Here is a 9260-nt window from a genome sequence, read left to right on the forward strand (position 1 = left end):
GAGCCAGTTCAAGTCACAGCTAGTTCGGTGCACAGCATTGTTTCACAAAAGGTAGACATACCTTCTACAAGTTATTTATCTTAACCCTTTTTACTCAGGAAACAAGAAATTTTGATGAATAAAACAACATAGAACACATTATAATGGTTGGTGTTGTTATAACAGCATTGATCTCTGGAATTTTTGCCATTGACTTCAGTAGAACTGAGATTTTATCAGAAATGAACTTATTAATGAAATTGCTAGTGGAAGTGGAGGGAGCAGAACACCTGAAAAAGTCATCACAGAACGTACCTTATCCGAAAGCCTTCAGTATGAGACAGATTATAGTGGATGAGTCAGACCCAGAGGCTATGTTCATCTCTGCAAGTTAAACCATCTGGGTCTGTTCCCTGGCACTGTGTCCAAACCAGCAGGCGTGGGCTACATCATGCCTGTTCTATTAAATTCTCTTATCCTGTCAGGCATTCCCAGCCCTTGTCAGCTGGGAATGGCAGCTCCTGAGCTATGCCTTTACACCATCCATTATAACTGCTCACTGCCAAAACTTTGCCAGCAATTGTTCTAACAAACTAGTGTTTTAGGGAATTGTGTTGTAGAAAACTTTCTGTTCTCTATTCTTGAGAGACTAACCTGCAAACGCAACTTACAAGCTCATCAAGTCTCCCTTCTGAATTTTATCAATGACACCGGGAAATGTTAACAATAAAAAAGCGAAAAAAAAAAAGCAAAAAAGTGTCTGAGAATGTCAAAACCTACACCAGAACCTAGATGATTCAAGAAAGTTAGATGTTCTTCGGTCTTGCCTTTAAAAACCTGACATAGGTAAAGAAGCAAACAACAACAACAACAACAACAATACCCATTATTCTGCTACTGGAAAACTGCAAATCTACCTGCCAGTGACTAAACCCCTAAAGGAACTGACTGGTTACCAAACGCTTAGAGAAAACATGACTTCTTCCTGATAGCCTTGCTGATACGAAGTAGTAATTGCCTCTTGCAGAATTTTATGAAATAACTGGTGATGTTTTTGATTAGTGGTCATGATGTCACTCTGGGAGCTGTTCAAAATGATTGGTAATTACTTTGGAGCTGATAGTATTTTGAATAGAATGAATATAAGATGATCCTAAGGACTTTTTGTCAAAGTATGATTGAATCAATGGCAACTATATATAATTAAATAATGTTTTGTGTGATTTAATTTATTTATATAAAATATGGATTTCCTGTATGTTGTCTCAAATGTTCAGTTTCTATTTCATGTTTGTTCTATTTCTACAAAATAGAAATAAACAGCAAAAGTATAAGTAAGCAATGACACAAAACATTCTTTCCCAATCTGCACTTGTGGAACTTAAGGCATTTTTGTGAATTCCATTTCTATTTGTCTCATTTTTTATTAATTCAGAAAACAATATCCTTTGGATTTATTGCACACTTTCAGAATTATGTGTAACTTGTTTAGTGCCACCTCCAGTTATGGTTGACTTACAGAACTGAGCGACAGAGAAAACAAAAAATATTAGTGCTGTCACAATGCAGAGCACAAGAATAATGTAAAATATAAAGAAATACCATTTAAATGCATTGTTTAAGAAAGAAAGAAGGTGATTGATGGCAGTTCTTACTGGCAGGCAAACAGCTGGGATTTTACCAGCAATGCTGCAATTAATTAGCATACAAATATTAGTATTTGCCTATGTATAAAACGTGTGATAGCTTGATGTATAAAAGATTTTACCTATAATGCACACATTTTATGAGTTACAACATACAGCTGAAAACCTTTCCACTTGTACCGTGCTGTCAGTGCATATAACATAATGCAACTTTTTTGATTAGATGTACGAACTACACAATTGTGAAATAGTAATAGTTTAATACTTATTTGATTTAGCTACCTGCCTTAAAAGATTAACAATGCCTTCAATTTTTTTGTGTGTGTTTTGGACTAAGGATGCTTAGCACCTAGCAGGATGAGGTTCTTTGGGAGCTACTGGGAAGCAGCAGGGGCAGCCAAGGCAGCCCCAGCCTGGGGAAGGCTGGGTGGGGGTTGAGGCTGCCCCCACCACGCTGCCGGGAGCATCTCCCAGGGGCAGCGGTGGGAAGGGGCTGCCTGGGCCCCACAGCCAAACCCTGGCCGGTGCAGTGGGGCCCCCAGAGACGATGTGCCAAGATAGGCCTCTTAAGGCCAATGCTCTGTCCCTGATTTGCAGTAATTTGGCCCGCCTTTGTCACTTAATGGAAATATCTTAAAAATAATCAACTGGATCAACCTACAATTGGTGTAGGACCGTTCAAAAAGCTTGTTGGAGTTTTTACATGAAATAGCATTATAGAAAAATTAATAAGTGGATATTTTAGCTACAATTGGTGTTATTTCTGTAGCTAGCCAACCATCACCAATAAAAGACACCATCTCCTGAGTCCAGTTGGAAGATCCCCCAGCCCCACAAGTTAGATTCCCCTCATTCATGTCAAGTAGAAGCAGCCACACTGATGTAAGGGCTTAGAATCAGTGTCTGAGACAATTTGGTTGATTTTGTGTATTACTAAGTGTTCCTATGTACTGTACAGTGGTGTGACCAGTGACTCCTCAAAGAGGAGCAATCACGAGTCAGGAGGTGTCGTCAAGAGTGGAGAGAGCTTTCACCAACATAGCTGATCTACATTTATTTCCTGTTACACTTAAGACATCTGTCTTTAGACTCTTTAAATAATGAGCATTGCCTCTGGTTTTGCACAATTCCTGTGGAAAGTGATATAGAATAATTATATTCAAAACCAGAAAGCTATGTTGAACCACCAGAAAATTTAATAAATGTATACTTAACAATTTTTAATGTATGCATGCATATCATTTTCCAAAGAAAGTAGAGTAGAATTCTGCTGCTGCTGAAAGCAATTACAAAACTCGTACCCATTGCCCTCAGAACAAAGTCTGTCTTTTGCTTGAGAGTCAGGTTTCTCATCAGAGTTACTCATTGTAATTTATCAGGGATGTTTTTACTTTTTTGAAGGACAGAAATGAAAGTACAAGTCCAGCAATAAAAGATTAAAGAGATGACGTCAGCCTTTCAATTGATAAACCGATCTGCATACAGAGAGAAAGTAATTCATTTCCACAGGGTAAAGAAGGATCAGGGGGCACGAAGTTGAGGTTTACAAAAGCTTAATAGAAGGAATAGTATGAATACAGATTCATTTTTAAGTAGAGGGAAAATACCAAAATTAATGAAGTATGAGTGTTTAGGCTAACTAAGTGTGCTGGAAAATATTTTCCTACACAATGTTAAAATATAAAATTAATATTCATTAACAAGAATTTCTGAAGCATCATACTTAGCTTAGGTTTGCTTAATTTTCCCAAGGAAATACCTTACAATCATTCTTAATTTAACATATTTTTGAAGAAAATAAGATTCATTTAATCATAAAAAATATCTTTAAGTTCTTGAATGCAATAGATTAGGTTGTTACAAAGTCCTGAAGGTGTGGAAGGATCCTCACATAAACTCTCACTGGGATTTCCTACAAGCAAAAGATTAAAGTTGACAGCGAACTCATCTGAGAGTTTTTATCACACTGAAATGCTTGTGAAGATTTGAATATGAGAAAAGAGACAAATCCCACAAATGTTTGAGAAAACTTACTATGGAAAAAAACATAGTCAAAAAAATATGTTTAGAAATTGGTGTTTTATTTCAGCAGGTTCCTTTCTAGCTTATCTACTGTCTTAGAGGATCAAGACTTGTTATCTCCATATGTAACCCATAGACATATATATTTCATTGAAAAGATTAAAAATCATTTGGAACTTGAGAAAAGACTCCAGTAGCAAGGATAAGCACAAGGGAAATCCTGTCAGAAAAGTGGAAGAATAGAAAGATAAAGAGACAAAGGCTGATATTGTGTGCTTGCAATTCAATTAAGCTGAAGTAGCTGTGTATAAAAATCAGAAGCGAATATGCTTGTGGAGGAAGAGATCAGTTTGGATGCGGGATCCTGCCAGCTATATTCTACAAAGAAAAAGTAGAAATAGAAGAAGCAGTTACCAAGGGAAGGGCTGTTTTTAGTTGAGCAGACCATATAAAGGGAAAGAATGATAAAAGGCTAGGGGAGAGCAAAGCACAGAAAAAAATAACCACCTTAGCAACCATAAAAGATAAAGAGTAGCAAGTGATTGTGATGATGAAAAGCATATAGCTGATGGGTGATGTTGAAGAAAGAGGGGAATTGAGCAAAATATAGATCAGAGAGAATGCAGGGGCTGGTTATGATTTTGTGAAGTCTGAAGAACACGTGGAAATGTTTATTTTCAGTAGATGACCTTCAAGTGTCTCTAGTGCTTTAAAGGAACACTATTTTCAGTAAGACCACAACAAGTGGATTTCCTACAGTGAGCAAAAGCACATTTTTGCAAAAAGGAGTGGTTTGGGGCATTTGTGGAAGTCTTACTAAAATGCTTTTAAGTGTAAGGGAAAGTGGATTTGTACATTTTGGTACATGTATTTTTGTATGAGTTATGAAAGTAGTGTCAATTTGGATATGGCATCATCAATAGTACTCTCTTTTCATAACTTTTCCATGACTCCTCCTGCCACCCTCAGCCCTGTTCTGCTCCAATGCTCTCAATCTTTCCATTGTGCTTTTGTTCTACTAGAGAAGGACCTCTTGTCGTAATCCTTAGTGAGAATGACATCCCTGAATCAAATTCCAGAGCCCTAAACTTGGTCAGAAGCTACTAGACAACATTTCCAAACATAATTTTATGTCTTCCATCATTTTCTTCCATCATCCCTACTGCTTTTCTCATTTGTCAGTATTCTTTGTCATTCTTCACGTGAATTCCTTAAGTCTTCCAGCATCCACTTGTTTTTGTAAAGCTGCATAGAAATCCAAGCACACCTTTTTGTATACACACGAAAATCTTAGCTTTCAGTGTCAAATGATTCATGTTTGCTACTCAGACTCTCTTTCCATGTGAAATACAATTAAATACTTTTATTAAATATCTAAATCTGGTAGCCAAAAGTAAGATACAGTAGGATATATTTCCGCTGTATTTTGCCTTAATGAAAGAGATGGTCCAACCTATAGCCAACAATGCTGACATAATCAGATCACTTGAAAAGGATATGTAAGTTTTTCAATGCCTCTTCTAAGCAGTCCAAAAACTTTACCATACCATGTATTACGAAAGTCAAAGAAGCAGTGGGAACCCTGGTAATGAGTCTTTTCGTTGGTTATTTTTAAAATAATTTCTGTGGAAAAAAAAAAAATCAGGAAAGTACTACCAACGGAGAGCTAGTTAAGCACTGTTGTGTCTAATTAGGCTCAGCACTATAAAGATGAATCGGTCAATTTATTACCCCAGAATGGGTAAAGATATGCATAGGTGTTGCTAATCCAAAATAATGTTGGTCAAAGGGTGATACATCTCTTTCACAGTTTTTTTAAACTCTTTTTTCTTTTTCTATAGTATGATAAGAAATTTAAAACATTTTTACAAAAACTGAATGTGACAAAACTTGACTTTTTAAAAATAAAGCTAAAATACAGATTTGTGTGAGAGATGGGGAGTGGTACTAAATGTCAATCTGTTCATTTATTTTGATATGTTCCTGTTTTAAAGCTGGATAGCAAGAACACAATCTTTCGCAAAGGACCATCTATCTATTCTTTTAATTGAACCCCAAATACCTCAAGGTGTGTCAAAGGAAAAAAAATGCTCAGAGTACATACTCTGTGTGCTAAAATTCTACTCTCTTCTATAATCCCTGTCGCCCCTCTCCGAATCACTATCATACACATCCTCACCTACATTAGTGGTCTGATATGTTAACACTTTGGCCATCTGGCATGTCCCTTCAAGAAGGCATGTTATATTATTTGTTATAGCATTTTTTTTACAATTCCTAATATTTGCCAGGTCAAAACTCAGGAATGTACTGAGTAGGAAGGAAGAGTAGCTGTTGTAACAACGTTGGAATGAAATGGAAGTGTGTGCCACACCTGTAGTTAGCAATTGGAAATGCTAAATCCTCTTTACTTCCTTTGCTCCATTATTTCTCCCCTCTTCTGAACCTAGGCACTACATGACTATTATGCAATGCAGATAGAGCTGTACTCAAAGTGCTGCAAATGGCTTTAATAGTTGGACGTGGACCCACAGCATTCTTAATGTACTGATGATTCAAATGTTCCTTTTTCTTTGCATTTCTGTGGAGATTACACAATAAAATCAGGTGTTGAAAAGCTCTTTCTTAATGGAGCTGTGTAGGCCATTTGGAATATAAAGTATTCCTGAGAAAAAATATTGCATTTGCCACTGCTGAGGAAAAAAAGAAATAAAGTAATATTCACATTTGGCATTTTTGCACTCTGTGGAGTATTAATCGGGGGGAGGGAGGGGCAACGTGCCTGAAAAAAAGCACTATATCTCTTCCACAGTTTATTTCCAGAGAATATACAGCATTTCAAGAAATGAGATAAGGTTTCATTTATATCCAGTTGAAAAGAAAATCTCTGAAAGAGTTTTTCTAATGTTTGTTCATGCTAAAATCAAAAGCTGATACTATCTCCACTTCTGTTTTGTTTTAAACTCTCTCTTTAATGGCTTTTATACTTTCACTCCAGTAGATCAACCCATGACATCCTGTGAGAAATCAGCCAGTTCAATTTTAGATATTTCCCTGAAAATACTATCTGCTGTATCACATATAAAAATAAGGATCATTACTTATCTGTTGTTTCCAATATTAGCATTTTGTTTGGTGAAATTCAAGCCAGTGCTGAGCACTGTACACATAGTCCCACCAATTTTGTTAATTGTTTGTAATATGATTTCAAAACAACTTTCTTAAATGATATAAAACCAGAATTCCATATGCATTAGCCCATAGATCTTTACCATCCACTTTCAAAATCAGACACATAATTTAATGTGTTGAAATCTACATTCCTAATAAACTGAACACTTCTGGAAGCCTTTAAGGGCTCAAACTATACTTTTGGTCACATTCGCATTTACAGTCCCTATGCGATGGGATTTCGTGCAGACAGGAGTACTGCTGACAGACCAAATAGCCCTGCCAGTCTCATTTAAAGCTTTGTGGTGTTTCCTTTTTTGGGGGAGGAGAGAAGAGAATAATCCTGTGTGGAAATCTGCAGTAGCAAAGAATAATTGCTTCTGTTTCCATTTCCAAAAACAATACTTTCTTCTAATAAAGCAAAGCAAAAATAATTCATTACATTATAGGTGGAAATGAATAACGCAATTAACTGAAATCTCTTGAACTGGAATTTAATGGGGAATAGTCCCAAATGTAAAAGTATTTTTAATATCAACATTAGAAAAGAGACACAAGCCATTTCCTGTGTTCTAAAGCTTCTATCCCTACATGAATTGTGATGGTAGTTCAATTCTACTTCAGGTCCACAAGTTCCCCCACCTCCATTACGAACCCAGAGCTGAGAATCAAGCATAAACTGAATTTCTGTCTCAGTCCTGCATCATTTTCTCATCAACAAACTTTTGGATCAGCCTCTAGTGGTTCCTGCTCCTTATGATGTAGCTGAACAAAAAACAGGTCTTGAAGTCCAGAATAAATATCGTCTTTGCATTCATTGTCTTTTCAATCTTATAACTGGCAAGTCACACATTGAAAAAAAAAATATCCTATGACTCACATAACAGTTCTATTCCTGTATGGTTAATATGTAAAAATTATAAGAACTCTTTCCCCCAGTAGACTTCCACCTCCAGTTCTGCACAAAATGTTACTACTTTCCCAGCAGCGTCTTTATGTTACCTATAACCATCTTCCCTTTTTGCACGTAGCCTTCCTGATTTTATACATGTTTTATTCTGTATCGGCTGTGTTAAAACGCATTTCCAAACACTGAGAATTTTAAGGAAATGCAGGTTATTAGCTGTGTGGATTATACACTTAGAAGTGTTACATTATACAAATAAATATTCAACCTCCGAGTCAACAATCATAAATCTTTCAGAGTAATACTTCTCAAAAAGTAAAATATATATAGGACGCTGATGTTTATATGATAGTGAATATTACATGATACTGAATTGGTCTTGAGCCTTGAGATGGAACTCGCTCTCTCTCTCTCTCCCTCTCTCTCTCTCTCTTTCTCTCTCAAACCCACCCACAAAGTCTGTTTTCTTGAACTCAGAACAAAAGACTCTAAATACTTTCAGTCCCTAAAGTTAATGTTTTTTTTAGAACACAGAAACCATAAAAGAGAGTAAAATAAATCAGAAAAACTCTTTGATTGAAAGCATTAAGTATGGAACTTTCCTTTTCCCACTGTGTCATTGTAATGACTTTGCAATGTTTTTTTCTTCTAGTCCTTCTCAGTCTAACAATTTTCAGTAGCTTGCTGGGCTGAGCAAACTTCACAGAATTCTCCTTCTGGGTTTGTAGGAAAGTTTCTTTTCTGTTACCTCTGAGGTTTGTCTTTGGTCTCTTCTAATTGCAGACAGGCTCTTGATCCTTTGAGAGTCTTCAAAGCTGCTTCTTTCATTCCCAGTTTTCCTTGTCTGGCACTTCAGATACCTCTCCTCAAACACACATGCGTGCACACACAAATACACAAGTCTGAACATGATCAGCTGTTCACAAGGAAAAGGAAACCTCTTTCCTCTGGTATTTATCACTGAGCCAGAATAGACCAGTCAGGACAGGGTAAACAGGAAACCTTTATCCATGCTGCCCACTTCACAGTGTTTTGTTTTGCAATTCTGGGTTAACAAAATGCAATATTTATATTATATTATATTTATATAATGGACTTACAAATTAAATGATTCTTTCATCCTTCTTGAGATGTCTTGAATAAAAGCCTGATTTCAACACGGTTGACCTTGAGAAAATTAGAGAAAGGTGAATAACACAAATGAAAACTTGATAAATAGAAAGAAAAACAAGTTATCACTGTTTCTAACAAACCCACAAGGTATTTACAGTAGATCTGCAAGAACTGTGGGAGTATTTAATTAAAATTGCTCATTATACCTTTTTAACTCTCTCAAAAGTAAGACTGTTTACTTTAGCTTCTAGCTACATTACAATCAGTGGCAGTGTAATTATCATCATTAAACAATATCTTCGTAGAACTCGAAGAATATATGGCTGTGCAAAGTCATGAATATACAATGTCTAGAGTTAGGAGTTAACTGGCTAGTGCCCATACACTTAATATCATGCCTATTTGCTAATCAGCATTTCAGT

General features: G+C 36.2%; 1 long non-coding RNA gene across 1 annotated transcript in view; it reads right to left on the bottom strand.

Annotated features, from left to right (window-relative positions):
• Positions 1 to 8565, bottom strand: part of LOC135330226 (uncharacterized) — a 35933-nt gene extending 27368 nt beyond the window's left edge. The window contains exon 1 of the long non-coding RNA XR_010392107.1: positions 8474 to 8565. This is a non-coding gene — a long non-coding RNA (uncharacterized LOC135330226). The remainder of the gene's footprint in view (positions 1 to 8473) is intronic.
• Between the last annotated feature and the right edge of the window lie 695 nt (positions 8566 to 9260).

Source organism: Dromaius novaehollandiae, chromosome 1, assembly GCF_036370855.1.
Source record: "Dromaius novaehollandiae isolate bDroNov1 chromosome 1, bDroNov1.hap1, whole genome shotgun sequence".
Taxonomy (NCBI): domain Eukaryota; kingdom Metazoa; phylum Chordata; class Aves; order Casuariiformes; family Dromaiidae; genus Dromaius; species Dromaius novaehollandiae.